This window comes from Protopterus annectens, chromosome 7.part0, assembly GCF_019279795.1.
Source record: "Protopterus annectens isolate FY-2018-M chromosome 7.part0, PAN1.0, whole genome shotgun sequence".
In the NCBI taxonomy this organism is placed as follows: Eukaryota; Metazoa; Chordata; order Ceratodontiformes; family Protopteridae; genus Protopterus; species Protopterus annectens.
The window spans coordinates 872631106-872648659 of NC_056739.1; the positions used below are offsets into that span (position 1 = coordinate 872631106).

General features: G+C 49.0%; 1 protein-coding gene across 1 annotated transcript in view; it reads right to left on the reverse strand.

Annotated features, from left to right (window-relative positions):
- The window catches only part of HACD3 (3-hydroxyacyl-CoA dehydratase 3), a 1036541-nt gene that overhangs the window by 625913 nt on the left and 393074 nt on the right, over nt 1-17554 (reverse strand). The window lies entirely within an intron of this gene.

A 17554-nucleotide genomic window follows, 5' to 3' on the forward strand; every position in this document is an offset into this window, starting at 1 on the left:
TCTGTCTGGGTGGAAGACCAAATACGGTGGTTTGACACAGAGAGCCTGGAGTTCCGAGACCCTCTTGGCTGAAGTTATGACCACCAAAAAGGCCGTTTTTCAAGAGAGGTATTTAAGATCAACAGTGGCCGCCGGCTCGAAAGGGGGGCTAGTCAAGGCCTGTAAAACTAGGGATAAACCCCATGGAGGTACCACCTCTTTGACCGGGGGCCTGAGGAGGAAGGTACCCTTAAGGAAGGTCTTACACAGTTTGGAAGTAATAAGCGGGCCTGACTCCTGCCCTACATGATAGTGTGAAATTGCTGCAAGTTGCACCTTGACCGTGGAAGAACTAGCCCCCTGGTGAAAGAGAGAAGTTAGAAAATCTAGAACCGATGCTACCGGCGCCGTAAAGGGATCTAAATGACGGTGCTCTGCCCAAATGGAAAAACGTTTCCATTTACTCCAATAGACCCTTCTGGTGGAAGGCTTGTGAGCTGCTACTAGAATGGCTTTGACTGGTGATGAGATTCCGGGAGTCCTTATCAGGAGTGGAACTGGAGCAACCAAGCTGTCAGCTTTAGGTTGGCCAGGTTCTGAGTTGGGAGACCCAGGGGGTGTGAAATGAGATCCGGGAGGGGATCCAGAATCCAGGGCGGATGAATCAGGTGAGACCATAGGTAAGGGAACCACGTCTGACGAGGCCAGAATGGGGCAATGCTCCCCAACTGACTGGCTTTCTGCAATAGTTTTAACATCAGGGGCAGATGCGGGTAAGCATAAAGCAGACCGGGAGGCCAAGCATGAACTAGAGTCTCTCTCGAGGACTCCCCCGGAGGGGGGATCAGAGCGAAGTAATCGTTGCATTTGGTATTTGAGGGAGAGGCAAAAAGATCGCAACAAGGTCGCCCCCATCGGGCAAATACTTGCTCTGCCACTAGAGGATTGAGAGACCACTCGTAAGGAGTCAGGATAGTACGACTGAGCCTGTCCGCTAAAATGTTGGACCGTCCCAGAATGTGCGTTGCGATGAGAAGCGGTTGGTGGATATCACCCATTCCCACACTCTCATGGCCTCGCGGCAGAGGGAGTAAGACCTGGTTCCCCCCTGTTTCTTGATGTACCAGACGACTGACATGTTGTCCATCTGTACCGCAATCGTCCCCACTGGAAGAGGGTTGTGAAGTGCTTGCAACGTCAAAAGCACCGCCCTCATCTCCAGGACGTTGATATGCAATGAGGTCTCTATGTCGTTCCACGTGCCTTGGACTGTTCTGCCCAAATAGTGCCCCCCCACCCCAGGCGAGAAGCATCCGTGGTCACTGTGGCGACTGGCGGAGGCAGCGAGAAGGGGCGTCCCGTGTGGAGATTGGAGGACTGGAGCCACCACACTAGTGACGTTTTGCAAACCCTGCTTAAGGGAATGGGATAAGACAGGGGATTGCGATATAGGGACCATTGTACCTGGAGGGTCCACTGTATGACCCTCATTCAGCCGGGCCAATGGCAGCAGCGGAATTGCTGCCGCCATGGACCCTAGAGCCCTCAGGACCAATTCCGCCGAAGGAGCTTGAAGTTGAAGGATGGCCTGCATGTGCAACCTCAGGTTCTGAAGCCGATCTGGAGTCAAGAAAGCAAGCATCAGTCTGGAGTCCAACCTCGCCCCTATGAAATCCAATACTTGTGTAGGAGCCAGGGAAGATTTGGCCATGTTGATGGTCAACCCTAAGAGTGGAGCCAGATTGAGGAAATAATCCCTGCATGAGCAAAGAAGATGCCTTGTTGGGGCAAAAGGAGCCAGTCGTCCAGGTACGGAAAGACCTGAATTCCCTGGAGTCTCAGGTGGGCCGCTATCGCTGCCAAGACCTTGGTGAACACCCTGGGGGCTGAGGTGAGACTGAAGGGAAGGGCCCTGAACTGGAAATGGCTGATTCCCAGCCGGAAGCGGAGAAACCTCCTGGAGCGTCTGTCTATGATAATATGCTAGTACGCGTCCTTGAGGTCTATTGAGCACATCCAGTCGTTCTCCCGCAGTAGTGGGAGAATAGATTGCAATGTGACCATCTGGAACTTTACTTTTGGTACTGCCAGGTTCAAGAGAGAGAGGTCCAGGATGGGCCTCGCGTCCCCCGTCTTTTTTGGCACCAGAAAGAACCCGGAGCAAAAGCCTGATCCGAGCTGATCTGGGGGGACGGGCTGGATGGCTCTTTTTTGCAAGAGCTGCTGAATTTCTGTAGCAGCCGCCTCCCTCTGATTGGGTGGTACATCGGGGAGGCTTCTGATTCTGGGGGTTACAAGAAAGGGAATTTGGTAGCCTCTGGATATAACACGAAGCACCCAGCAATCCGTTGTTATGGACTCCCACATTGCTAGGTGCCTCGAAAAACGTCCCCAGACTGCCTCCAGAGTGGAGCAGCCGGGTAAACCCCTTAGGGGTTCTGTGTGGGCCTCTCAGAGAAGGGTTCTCTGGACCCAAAACTCCTGGGACCCCCTCTGCCTCTAGGGTGGTGTCCTCCCTGTCGTCCTTTGTCACGAGAGGACTGGCTGTCCAGAGCAGACTGGAATTGATGCGATTTCCGGAACCACATCTTCTTCTGACCCTTTTGGTTCTTAGCAAAGGACCTCTGGGGAGCAGAGAAGCGGACTCCGATGGCAGACATCTTCCCGTCTTTCTCACTCTGGACAAGGGTATCGTGAACGGTTTTGCCAAACAATGCAGAACCATCAAAAGGGGCATTCGCAAATGACGCCTTAAAGGGTTCCGAGAAGTCACAATGTCGGAGCCAGGCTTGCCTCCTCATGACCAGCCCGACTCCGCCTGCTCTAGCGGCTCCCTCAGTGGCATGAGACAAAAGCCACATAGAGGTGTTGGAAATAGAACGTAGGGTGGACATTCGAGAGGAGTACAGTTGCTTGTCCCCTTCCGACATGGATCCTGGGGGGGAAGCAGCGTATTCTTTAATTAGATCGCACTGCATCCGAATGACGTATGCCGTATAGTTCAGGGCCCTCATGGAGAAGGTCGCTGAACTGAAGGCCCACTTCCCAAGGCTGTCCATCGCGTGAGACTCCTTGCCCGGTGGATGAACCATGGGACTCTCCTGAGCCAACTCTCTCTTGGTGGTTGCCGCCACCAACATGGCATCCACAGGGGGACCTCTGCTCCAATGGGTTCTCTCTGACGGGGGGGGCTCAAGATTTTGTCCGGGCGCTTGGGAACAGGCTCTACAGTGTCCGGCTCCCTCCAAGCCCTAGTGGTTATAAGATCCACCAAGGGGTCGGGGGGAGGGGACACCCAAGAGGTAGATGGCCCTGCCTCGAATGCCTCTAGGAATACGGACTCGGAGGAAGCCTTGGGGGCAGACCACCCCCCCCCCGATTCTGAGCATTTCCATGTCTCCAAAGGAGACATCCTTGGGGGGGTGACCTTGGGGAGCCTTCCCCTTCATCCAAGTCCGTATCTTTAGTGAGGGACTCAGGAGAGTCCACGTGCCTCCTTTTGCACTTCAACTTGCGAGGAACCTCCTCGGGGGGGCTGTCCGAGGAGTCCTCACCAGCAATATCCTGTTCCAATGGAACACCTAGAGGCGCTGAAGCAGGCTGCCCTGAAGGCCGGGTGAGGGGAGCCAGGACCAGCTGAGAGGGAGTGCAGGGGGGAGCCGAAGCCAGGACCGGAGGCCTGGATGCACTCAACAGTACCCTCTCCACCACCGCAAAAGCAGAGGGGGAGCCGCTCTCTGACGGATCCGAGATCAGACTCCCACTTGGATCCGAGGCGGGGATCGGACCCGGAGCCGAGACTATCTGATCCAAAGGACCCGCACGCTCCGACCGGGACTGGGCCGAAAGCACACAGAGTCCATCAAATCCGAAGCTCTGCCCACGGCTCCGAGAGGTCGGATCCGACAAACTCGGAATCAGAGCCGAAGTGCCTAGCACTGTCGGCTCCGACACACCCCCGGATACAACGCGACTCGGCTCAGACAGCTCCGAACCCGGAAGACGGGTCGGAGAAGGAGCGATAGGAGCAAAAAAGGGGGTCGAGCTCCCCCCCGGAGGGCCTGGATGAACCTCCTCATCATCCGGTCCATGTCCGCATCCGACATACTGAAGGTGGACCTCGAGGAGGCCACCGAGGCAGGTCTGGAGTGCCGCCTCAATGACCTTGACGTGGGCCGGGTTACCTCCTCCTCAGGTCCCGGTGAGAAGCAAGGGAATCGGATCCAAGGAGGAGGCAAACCAGAAACCCTGGAGGGAGAAGCCCGTTTGGCAGGCGGGGCCGAGGAGGAGTCTTCAGCCCGCCGCTTAAGGTGCTTCTCCCTCCGCTTCTCTTTCCTGGCCTTCCTCACCTCCGAAGCCACAGTGGGAGGTTGAGTCCAGGTCGGAGGGAGGGGGGCAGGAGTGGCCGCTACCGATGACTGGGTAGCGGTCACAGAAGTACCGGAGGCCAGAGCCGGGTCTGGGGGCAGAAGGCCCACCAGAACTAGCTTCGGCCTCCGATCCTTAAGTGCCCTGGGGTTGAACGCAGCTCAAATCGTGCAACCCGAGGAGAGGTGTTCAACCCCAAGGCACCTAACGCACCGAGTGTGGCCATCAGCCGGTGAAAGCTTGTGACCACACTTGGTGCATTTCGAAAAAATGGCTTTAGAGGCCTCCGACATCACTGAAAGGAAACACACTCACTAGGCCCCTACACACTACACACACACTGCGACCAGCGAGGGCAGGGAGGAGAAATAAAAATAAAAATTAAGCTAATTTAAGCTAGAGAGAGAAATTAGCTTTAAGGGAAACCTAAACACACACACAGACACTTGCTCAAAAGGAATACAAGAAAAAAGTGAAAAACTTCTTTTCTCACAGAATCTGACCAAGAGCTCAGGAATCTAGCTGTTGCTTGAAGAGTGGCAAACTAGATCTGAGGTCAGTCAGGGTTGGCAGGGGATTATGGGTAAAGGGAGGAGCTAGGAGCTCGGATCTATGCTGTGATAGAAGTTGCCGGCTCGGATCCGAGATCAGATCCGTATCCCAAAGGTTGCTGACAAATGAAGTTCCTACTTCAGATGTATAGTTATCCCCTTTGGGAAAAATCATGTACCCATGAATTACCACATAGGTGGCAGTACACTAAACTAAACACTGATAAAGTATGATGAGAGACTTAGGGACATAGGTGGACAGTTGTCTCACCTTCGATAAACACATCACCACAACAGTCAGGAAATCCTATGTGGCACACCTAATCACGAAGGGCTTTTCATCCAGAAAAAAGGCGGTCATTGTCTCACTGTACTCATCCCTCATTAGACCCATTATAGAGTACAACGCCCCATTTGGTATGTACCTCACAAGACATCTGCAACAGCTGGAAAGGCCACAGAAATACCTCACAAAGAATCACAGACCTAAAGCAGATGTCCTATGCTGACAGTCTAAAAAAACTCCAGCTACACACTGTGGCATATTGTCTACTCAGAGGCGATCTCTACTTAACATACAAGGCCATGTCAAACCCTGAGCTGTTGGACATGCTCCATTTAAAGAAATCTCAATCTCTCAGAGCCACACGCTCCAGGGATCTAAACCTTGTCATCCCAATGAACAAAACATACTGGAGGGATAGGTTCCTGACCCAGAGACTCCTCATACTCTGGAATAGTCTGCCCATACATGTCAAGCAGAGCACCTCCTTGGCCCTCTTCAAAAGGAACCTTGACGATTGGATGGGAGATACAAAATTCATCCCAGGGATCACGTCAGTTGCCCTGCTAGACAGGGGTCCAGGGAAGTAAATATTGTGGGAAGAAATATCCAGGGAATTATTTGGCTAGGCCTCTGCCTTTACTTCTCAGCTTTCAGGCGTAGCAGTTTCTCATTCTCCTCAGCCTGTAGATGCCTCAATCTCTCTGCTGCTTCTGTTTCCAAATGCCTTGCCTAAAATGCAAGTGTCTTCAGCTCCAGATGGATGTTTAAGTCCTCCGCAGAAAGGTTCAGCTGTCCATTCTCCGAGTGTTGTGCACTTCCACAGCCAGTCTGATCGCCCTCCTGACTTGCTGTCTTCTGATGCAGCTGTGACCATAACCGCCTTAGTCAGATTTCTATGCACCAGTCCCTTAGCCTAGCACATCTCTACCAACTGGCTCCCTTGACAGCTTGCCATACTCCTCTGCTGACATGCTTGCCTGCTCTCCCTGACTAATTAAGCTAACAAAAGAAATAAAACAATTGTGATCAGAACTCTGAACTTCACTGCATGGCTGATTTAGAGTACAAAAACACCTTCAGTGATCACTGTGCACAAGTTACAGGAATTCATTATCCACACCACTACAAGCCAATCGCCAACCAATTAATATGTGATGTGGATATCTCACCACTGCCAACCAATTAATATGCGATGCCTGTGTACTGGCCCAGTAATCAAGGAGCCTCAATAATCACCACTAACACCAGTGAGGGGCATCCACATTAGGAAATATAAGTACACACAGTAAAGTGCAATTTCCCTTAAGAGCACACAGAGATCACAGTCAGTCTGGGGCTGGTTTCTCCCATTCTCTCCAGATCCCCAATAAGACTCCCCACTGGCACAGCTATAGAGTATGGGTCTCAATCTAGTAGTCAAGCTAAAACCTCAAGGACCCTCGCTATCCAACCAGTGCTTTGTGTGCCTGCCCAAGTAGCGGATACACACTCTAAGATACGAGTTATATACAAACACAGACACCCCTGGGGAAGGCTGGCACAGGTTCTCCAGCTATGCCCCTTCCTACAAGACTACAAGGTAATACCAGCTGCCACCAACCACTAATATCAGCTACTAATAAGGCCCTTTACCAAAGGGTATCCAATTATTACTGTGCATTATTATCCAAACAGTAAGTGTGAACCAGGACTAAAGCTATTGGAGTGGCTTGGACAGTATCACTATATACATGCAATGTACTCTAGAGCTTAAATTATCTCTACACAAAACAGCCACAGCTGGAAAGTTTAAAAATATTTAATAAAAAGAAGTTATGCCTTACCATAACGTTCCATCTGTGTTGTTCATCTTTCATTCATCACTGATGGGTTCGGATCTGAGCCCAAGGAACCGAGTCGGCCTATTACCAAGCTCGCGCCAGCCATAAAAACTCGAGTCATCTCTACCCAGAATGCCCTTTTCTCTGTTACCTCAGATCCAGTTTGCTAAGAAAGGAAGTAATGCAGAGGCCACTTCTATGCAAGCACCCTAGTGCACCACTTTGACCCAAAGCATCCCCCCAGGAGCCTTTGGAGGGGGAAGGAGGATGGGAAGTGAAGAAAAGAGATGAACAACACAGATGGAACGTTATGATAAGACATAACTTCTTTATCTAATGTTGTTAATCTTCTTTCCATTCATCACTGATGGGACAGAATCCAGAGCTACCTTGAGGTCCATGGGCAGCCCTTATGGAAGAACATTCCCGAGTACAATTCAGCCGAAGGCAGCTCTCCCACTGGAGACCGGGTCCAACTTGTAATGCTTGATAAAGGTATAAGGCTTAGCCCAAGTAGCTGCTGCATAGATGTCATCCATGGATGCCCTGGAATGGAATGCTATAGAAGTTGCCAAAGATCTAGTGGAGTGGGCTTTAACTTTTGCCATGGATTCATTATGGAGGGAATAAGTGACACATATGCAGTCCCTTAGCCATTTTGATAATGTAACCTTGGACACAGCCTCTCCCATTTTTGGGTCCCGAGAAGATGAAAAGCTGTTCAGATTTACAGATAGGTTTGGTCCTGTCTAGGTTAAACCTTAATTGTCTACTTACGTCTAAGGTGTGAAGGCAATACTCTCCTCTACTGTCAAAATTCAGAAACACTGGTAGATCAATGGACTGGTTAACAGAGAATTCAGAAACCACTTTGGGAAGAAAGGATTGGTTCATTCGAAGTGACACTCTGTCTTTGTGAAAAAACATGTAGGACCTCTTGATACACAATGCCTGCAGCTCAGAGACTCTTCTGGCAGAGGTAATGGCTACCAGGAACAAAGATTTCCAAGACAAAAACTTTAGGTCACACTTAGCCGCAGACTCAAAGGGCTTTTGAGTCAAAGACTGGAGGACTAAAGTGAGGTTTCATGGCACTACAGGCTGTCTGAGAAGAAGCTTGAGATAAGAAGCCCCTTAGAAGAAAGCCTTGCAAAGGAGTAACGAAATAAGAAGGGCACCATCTATACCATTGTGGAAGTTGGAAACTGCCGCAAGATGTACACGAACTGTAGAGACAGAAGCTCCGTTATCAAAAAACGTAGCCAAATATTGAAGCACCGCAGTAACTGGCACCGAATACAGGTCTAGCATGTTATCCTTGGACCAAATGGAAAACCTTTTCCATTTATCCTGATATAGTCTTCTGGTGGATGGTTTGTGAGAGGCCAGAATGAGGTCTCAAAAAGATGAGGAGAGGTTAGCCTGCCTGGTGACTAGCGGAAGTGGAGAAACCAAGCTGTCAGCTTGAGAGTGGACAGATTCGGGTGACTCAGCCCTTGGGGGTGAGTGATCAGATCTGGTAGAGGGTCATGAATCCATGGTGAAAATACTAGGTGAGGGCAAAGAAAGGGGAAACAAACTTGTCGAGGCCAGAATGGGGCAATGAGGATTAACTTGCATCTCAACCGAAGAGCTTTCTTTAGAAATTGTGGGATCAGAGGAATGGGAGGATAGGAGTAATGAAGTTCCGTGGGCAAATCGTTGATCAGAGCTTCCCTCAGTGACTCCCCCTGTGGGGGAAGTAGGGTGAAGTACATGCTGCACTTGGTGTTTGATGGGGAGGTGAAAAGATCGCAGCAAGGCTGGCCTCAGTGGCTGAAGATTACAGACGCCACCTCGGGGTTGAGGGACCACTCGTGGGGCATTAGGATGCATCTGTTCAGTCCATCTGCAATTACTTTGGGGCTCCCCAGGATATGCTTTATCACAAAGTGGTTGGAAGCTATCGCCCATTGTCAGTCTCATGGCATCTCGACAAAGGGGGTAGGACTTGGTTCCTCCTTGCTTGCTGATGTACCAGACCACTGACATATTGTCTGATTAGATTGCAATTGTCCCGTAGGGGAGAGTCGCATGGAATCCCTGCAACGCTAACAGTATGGCCCTCAGTTCTAGGACACGGATATGCAGGTAGGTGTCAGAGGTGGACCATGTGCCTTAGACATTCTTTCCCTGAAAATGCCCCCCCACCCGATCAAGGAAGCATCCATGGTCACAATGGCTGTGGGCTGGGAGGGTTAAAAAGGTCGGCCCCAAAGATCTTCGTCTGGCTTCATCCACCACAGCAGGTCCTGCTTGCAAGAGTTGGTTATTCGAATCTTGTAATCAAGGGAATGACAGTTTGGGAACCACTGACTCAGAAGGAGCCATTGCAGAATTCGCATATGTAGCTTTGCTAGAGGCACTATTGGAATTGACGCAGACACAGAACCCAAAGCTTGGAGAATGTGTCTTGCAGGGACTGATGTTTGAGAAAGAATCACTCTGATTTGAAGCCTCAATCGGTGGAGTCTGTGAAGAGGGAGTGATACTAGGCAGGAATGAGTATTGAACACTGCTCCACTGAGCTCTCTTGTTGCATAAGATTTGATTTCTCCCAATGTATCGTTATTCCTAACAATTTTGCCGGAGAAAGAGTATGTTGTAGAGCAGTTACCAGAAGATGCTTGGTGGGGGCGGTAAGGAACCAGTCGTTTAGATATGGAAACACTCGGAATCCTTTCAGTCTCAAAGTGAGCTGTTACCACTGCCATGCATTTCGTGAACACTCTGGGGGCTGTAGAGAGACCGAATGGCAGGGCACAGAATTGGTAATGACTGGCTCCTAGCCAAAAGCAAAGCAGACTCCTGGAGCGGTTGTCCATATTGATGTAATATGCCTCCCAGAGATCTATAGAGCACATCCAATCACCTTCTCTTAAAAAGGGAAGGATGGAATGAACCGTGACCATCCGGAATTTGATTTGGGTGACAGACTTGTTTAAGCTGCTGAGATCCAAAATGGGTATCCAGTCCCAGTCTTTTTTGGCACCAAAAAGAATCTAGAGTAAAATCCAGATCCGCGCTGTTCTGGTGGGACTGGTTGGATGACTCTCTTGAGCCAGCTTTATAATCTCTGAAGCTGCTGCTTCCCTTTGACTGGGTGGCACGTCGGGAAGTTTTCTTGGAAAATTTGGTTGACAAGAAAGGGGAATGTTGTAACCTCTGGTGATAATATTCTGCACCCAACAATCGGTGGTGATAGAGTGCCAGGCAGCCTGGTGCAGGGAGAAACAACCACATACTGCTTCCTGATGTAAGCAATCGGGCCGCCCCTCAGCAGCACTGATAAGGCTGTCCAGAGAAAGATCCCCTCGAGCCTTGGTTGTGAGGACCCCCTCTGTCTCTATAGGGGCATCTTCCAGAATTGTTACCCCCTCTGCCTCTGGGAGTATCACCACGTGTGGCACAGAAAGAAACCTGAGATTTCTAATGCCACATTTTCCCACTCCTCGGATTCCTGGAGAAGGTATGTTGAGGGTTGGAAAATCGTAGGCGTACAGCAGACAGGGTTTTTCTGTCTTGCTCACACCTGGCTAGTGTGTCCTTCAATTTGGAGCCAAAGAGGGATGAAGCTTCGATGGGAGCATTCAGAAAGGAAGACGTGAAGGGATCCATGAGGTCACAGATGCGCATTCAGGCATGACGTCTCATAACAATGCCTGAACCCACTGCTCTAGGCGCCCCTTCAGTCACGTGTGAGAGCAAACTCATGGACGAGTTGGATATTGATTCCAGGGTTGCTAGCTGCGAGGCCACTTGGTCCCTGACCTCATCAGACAACTGTCCTGAGTGTCCCAGAGAGTTCGGAGACAAAATCCCTCTGGAGCCTCATAAAATGTACCAAATAATTCAAGGACCATATAGCAAAGGTCCCTGATGCAAAAACACGCTTCCCAAGTCTGTCCACCACCCGGGACTCCCTGTTGGGCAGGTGAACAGCAGGTCTTTCCTCAGCAAAGTCCTTTTTCTTGCCCAACGCCAACATCCTAGCATCAACTGGTAATCCTTTCGACCAGTGCGGATTCTCAGCAGGAAGGGACAGAATTGTGTCTGGTCTCCAGGAAATCGCATCAATGGAATCAGGGTTCTTCCATGCTCGCTGCACGATGAGCCGAAAGAGTTCATCAGCAGGCGGGGTCATCCAAGAGGTAGATGGCCGGGCACAAAAAGCCTGCAGGAACACAGACTCCTCAGACAAAGGGATGGAGGGCTTCCAGCCACCTCTCTGTTTTAACAATTCCTGGATGTCTCTGAAGGAGACAATCACCAGGAGGTGACCGTAGGAACGTTTCACCATCATTGTAACTTGGGTCTTCCATTAATGCCTCTTCAGGTGAGTCCACGAGCTTCCTCCTGCACGTCTTCTTTCAAGGGGGCTCCTCACTGGGGGTCTCTGAGGAGGACTCTGAAGAGTAGGTACCCTGAACAGGGGTGCCCTGCAGCTTCTCTGCCCGGTGTCCCGGGGGGGGGGGGGTCTGACAGCTGCAGCTCAGGGGGCAAAAAAGTTCAGTTGTGTACACTTACCATAAATGTAGATGTTCAAGTGTATTCACTGTTGCAGTCATTACATTTGGGTTACCTGCTTGCAGTAGCCCTCAGTCAGCCTGATTAACAAAGTCTTGGGTCCTGTGTCAGATGCTGTCCCTTCTTCCATGACGTCAGGTCGTCAGGGGTATAAAACATGCAGCCAATGCCATTATATCAGTTTTTCTTGCCCCAGATGTCAGGTGCCCCCCTAATGGGAAGCAATTAAATCTAGAATTACAAGGATATACCTCCAACAAAAAAGTAAATACACCAAAAAGCTTTTTGAGCACAGTAAGGGAGAGTAGAGGTATAGCCAAAAGAGGTTAGGGGGCTGGAGGGAGGGTAACCAGGACTGTAACAGTGAATACACTCTAACATCTACACTTATGGTAAGTGTACACAACTGTACTATGTTCTTCATGTTTCACTGTTGCAGTCATTACATTTGGGTAGATTCCCAAAGCTAAGGTTGGGAGGAGGAATTTAAATAGAATTAGGACCAGCTATAAGACCCTGCAAGACTGCAGTGGCAAAGCCAGCTCTGGCTTTAGAGAAAATTGGCAAATGATAATGCTTGGTGAAAGTATGTACAGAACTCCAGGTAGCGGCTTCTAGGATGTCCCTGGTAGTAACGCCCCTGAGAACAGCTGTGGAGGTAGATGCAGCCGTGGTTGAATGGGGTCTGATGCCCTGTGGGATAGGTTTTCCATTGTGCTTATAGCAGAAATGAATGCAGTGGCCTATCCATTTTGAAATGGTTTGCTTTGAAATAGCTTTCCCCTCTGTCTCTGTAGCAAATACCACCAGCAGTTGTTCAGATTTCCTTTTGAGGTTTAGTCCTGTCCAAGTAAAATCTAAGTTGTCTGTGCACATCTAATGAGTGCAGTATCCGTTCCCCTTTGTTCTGTGGGTTAGGAAAGAAGGTAGTCAAATGAATGGACTGATTAAGAGCCACACTGGATACCACCTTGGGCATGAAAGAAGGATTGATTCTGAGGTACACCCTGTCCGCATGAAAGATGATGAAAGGCTCCACTGCCATAAGGGCCTGTAATTCAGATACCCTTCTTGCAGAAGTGATTGCTATAAAAGGAAAGCTGTTTTCCAGGAAAGGAATTTTAAATTTGCGGTAGCAGCTGGCTCAAAAGGAGGAAGAGTGAGTTTCTCCAAGACAAAGTTAAGGTCCCAGCCTGGAGTTGGAGCTCTCTTGGGTGGCCTTAAATTTTTGGCCCCTCTGAGGAACTGCTTGAGCAGTGGGTGAGAGAAAAGGCGAGGCACTTTGCTGTAATGAGCTGAAATGGCTGAGGCATGAATTTTGATGGAGGAAAAGGACAAGCCTTTATGAAGCATCTCAGTCAAGTACTGTAGAATCTGAGGTAAATTGGGCACTGCTGCGCTCATCCCTTGAGATTGACTCCAGGCACAAAATCTTTTCCATTTTGCAGCATAAGATTTTCTAGTACTAGGCCTCCTTGCCTCTAAAATGATATCCATCACTGATTTACTGAGGGATGGTAAAGGAGAGATTAGGTAATTAGTCAGGCTGCTAGGTTCAGGGTTTGCAGCTGAGGGTGCAGAATCTGGTTCTCCTGCTGAGACAACAGGGAAGGAGTCTGAGGCAGGTGCCATGGGGCCAAGCATGACACTGCGCAAAAGGGGGTACCAGTGTTGGCATGGCCAGTCTGGTGCAATTAAAATCGTCCTTGGCTTGTCCTGTTTGATCTTTAGTAGTATCTTGGAGAGCAGAGGCAGAGGAGAAAAGGCATAAACTGATACGGTTTTCCAGCTGAAGGATAGAGCAACCACTTTCCAAGCTAGCTTGTGGGGAATCCTTGTGCAAAATTTGTCCAATTGATGGTTCTGGGAGGTGGCAAACAGGTCAATATCTGGGCTCCCCCACATGCTTGTCAACATGTTGAAAATCCTTGGTTCCAGTTTCCACTATTGCGGGTCCATGAGGTTTCTGCTTAGCCCATCTGCCAGTGTATTTAGTTTTCCTGGAAGGAATTGAGCTTGTAGATGCACTTGGTAGCTCAAGGCTGTGTTCCACAATGCCATGGCTAGTCTAAAAAGGAGGTAAGAATGTGTACCCCCCCCCCTGCTTATGTACCACATGACAGTGATGTTGTCCGTCTTTACCATTAGAATGTGGTCCTTGAAGGCTGTCAGAGCATTCTGTACAGCTGACATTTCTTTTTGATTTATGTGCAGGTGCATTTGACTTTGGTTCCATTTGCCCTGAATGCACTTCCCTGCCAAGTGAACCCCCCCATGCATAGTCTGATGCGTCTGTTAAGGTTTGGGCGGCAGGGGGTAGTGTGAATGGTAGTCCCCTGATTTGGTGGCAGGCCTCTGCCCACCAAAGGAACTCTAGGCATAGGTGAGGTATGACAGGAATCATTGCTTCTAGATCCTGTGAATGTTGACACCATAGGCTTTTGGGATACCATTGTAGTTTCCTCATATGCAGCCTTACATATGGAATTAGAAGAATGCAGGAGGCCATGAACCCAAAGGCTTGCAGCATTTGCCTTGCAGATAGCTGTTTTTTTGTGGCCACTTGTTAGAAGTAGGTGGTCAAATTAATCCATTTCTCTGGTGTGAGAAAAGTCATCTGAGAAGTTGTATTCAAGCCTGCTCCCAGGAATATAATTTGTTGACAAGGTACCAGGTGTGATTTATTTTCATTTATGGTGTACCCCAGACAAGTCAGCACCTTTTGAACAAAGGCCAAATGATTCAAAAGTATGTCCTGGATTTCTGCCTGAATTAGACAACCGTCCAGGTATGGGTATATTTGAATATTTCTTTGCCTGCAAAATGCAATAACTGCAGCACTTTGTGAATACCCTGGGCGCAGTAGATAAGCCAAAGGGCAGTGCAGAGAACTGATAGTGCATGCAGCCTGCTTTGAAGTGTAGGTATCTTCTGCAAGACTCCCTGATAGGGATGCACAGGTATGCTTCAAGTCTAGTGTTGCCAACCATGCATCTCTGCCTAGCATAGGAAGCAACTGGTGAAGAGTCAGCATTTTGAATTTTGGAATCACCAGAAAGGTGTTTAGAGTAGAAAGGTCCAGGATAGGATGCCGTGTATTGCCTTTTTTGGGTACCAGGAAAAGTCTCAAATGGAAACCTTGTCCCTTTTCCTCTTCTGGTACCAACTGAATAGCCCCCATGCTTAAGAGAGAACTTGATTTTGGGCCTCTGCCCACTGATTTGGGGGTAGATCTGGACACCTGCTTGGTGTTGGTAACGTGTGGAAGTGAAATCTGTATCCTTGGGACACTATATTTAAAACCAATTTGTCCTGGGTAATGAGTTCCCAGTTTCTGGCCTGCAGACCAATCTTTCCGCCTAAAGGAGCATCCAAGTTGGGAAGTGCTTGGAAGTTTTAAAAGCAAGTCAATGAGACAGTTTTCCATGGGGGGGGGGTCTTACTACTCCCAGATTTGGGTGCGGAAATCCCCCACTGCTTAGTCTTGTGTGTCCCCTGGAACTGAAATCTGGGGTTTCTGCTGTGTCTGGGTTTGGCTTGAGAAGGCCTGGAAGGGGCTGGAAAGAACCAATTCTTAGTGGGTCAATGCCTACACTAAATCTAGGAGGCTGAACTTGCAAGAAATCTTTAACAGTTTGCAAAGATTTAGCTTTATCTTCCATCTTTTTAAGAACTTCCTCAGCTTTGTTGCCAAAAAGGCAGTCCTGATTTAAGGGAGCATCCAACAGTTTAGCTTTAACATGATCAGGCAAAGATTGCTCCTTAAGCCAGGCATGCCTTCTGAGCACAGACCCAGTAACAGCAGCCCTGCAACAGGCCTCTAATGAATGAAATCCACATTGCAAGGTATGTTTAACAACCTGTTCAGCAGAATGCATTAAATCCTGTAATTTTTTTATTTTCAGCACAGTCAGGAATCAACATCATTTTCTGTTTAAGCAACCCAATAACATGTTAATACTTTAACATATCAAACTAGCAGTTTAAAGCCCTAATGGCCAAGGTTGCAGAAGTGTAAACCTTCTTACCCCATCTATCCAGCGCCCTGGAGTCTCTATCAGAAGGGGTAGGATTTTTAGCAGTAGAAGCCTTAATGCCCTTGGGTCCCTGTGAAATATTCTCTGGATCCGCAATAGGACTTTTAAAAAGAAACTTGTGTGAATCAGGAACCCTGTAATATCTGTCAGGTTTTCTGGGAGCAGGAGGCAAAGAATCAGGGACCAAACTAGATTCCGAAAAGGCATCATCAACGATGTCTAGTACAGGAGGTATAGCTAAAGGCCTATGCTGAGGCAGGAGTAAGAAATCCCTAAGCCTCTTTTTTGAATAAGAGAAATCCTGGCTTTCCCAGTGGAAATGCTCCCTTAGAGTATGTAAGGTTTCACCAAAAGAAAAATCCTCTGGAGGGGAAGCAGAGGGAATAGAGTCCTCTGCATCAAAATCCTCATAAGTAGATCAGGACAAATCCAGATCATCAGAAGAATCAGAAAAATCAGAATCCTGGTCAGAAGATTCATAAGCAACTTCAGTCCTAGATCTCTTAGAAGGGGGAGGTTGGCTTCCCCCGATTAAAGTTGTATGATCTTCAGCCATTCCTATTTGTTTTTTAGGCATATAGGCCTGAGCATGCGGCCTGGGCGTCGGTTTCTTAGGCATGGTTCGAGATTTAGGCCTAAATAAAGAAGGAGGTGTCAGTTTAATATGCAAGTCCGTAGGCCTGAATACACCCTCAGAAGCCGGTTCCTGCACAGTGGCTCTGGACCCATCCACAGGTTCCACAGTTGAAGCATTGCGCGGCATAGTGGACTCCGAATGGGAGGCCTGCAAATCAGAACTAGTGGGTATCAGGGGCTGCGAAAGTGCCTCACTGACTACCAGCAAACTGTTGACTGGCTTAGAAGCGTCGTTGGCAGCTTTGGACCTAGGGGGCCCGTCTCTGTCTTTATCTTTGCGCTTTTTCAGAATCCCAGTAGTCGGATGGCTAACCGACATTTCTGGATAATTAAACAGAGAACCAAAATATTTAGAAGTGAAAATATACAGACGATGTATAGTGCACTGATTAAATAAAGCACAAAACAGACAGCAAGGTACGTCGTGGTCAGGGCCCAGGCAGGGAATACAGTACGAATGAAAATCTTTGAGGTATTTGCTTTCCACAAGTAATGCAATTATTAACTTTTACTGACATTGGTAAGGATCATGAAAAGTTTCCCCAACGGGGTACTTAGCTTTAGTTGAAGACATTGGTTCTGAAACTCGAAAACGAAAACTACAGGAGTCCAGCACTTGTGAACTGCTTCTGCTTCAGGCACCGCATGGCAAGAAAGACAGATGTAATGGCATCAGCTGCATGTTTTATACCCCTGACGTAATGGAAGAAGGGACAGCATCCGACACAGGACCCAAGACTTTGTTAATCAGGCCGACTGAGGGCTACTGCTAGCAGATAACAAAAATGTAATGACTGCAACAGTGAAACACGAAGAACATCTGGAATTCCGACATCATAGGAGTGCTACCAGAAGCACGGGCCCCCTCCATTGCATGGAAGAGGGGCCCAACCGAAGAAGGATGGGAGCCCGGAAATGAAAAAGACAATCTCAGGACCGAGATCACATCCCACTCTGAAAGACCCGCCCCCAAGTGGGAGCCTCAAGCAAGATCGGCACGGACGCAACCATCGGCGTTGAGAAGGGAACCAAGGAGAAAGTCGACACCGTACCCCAGGCTGATGCGCCAGTCCCCCAATTCCCAGACTGAGGAAGGACTGGCTCGGTGGGAACCGAAGACCAAAGGGACAAACTCAGAGCCAGAGAGAGGTGCACCATAGGCGCTGAGGTGGTGCGTTCCAAGAAGGACGTTGGAACAGAAGGTTTTGAAACCGAGATGGTCGAAGGAGTGCAAGATGGTGTCCGTGGATAAGGCATCCCAAGTCCAGCAGGTGGATGGGTTTTAGAAAGTGGTGGAATCCCCCTGGCTAC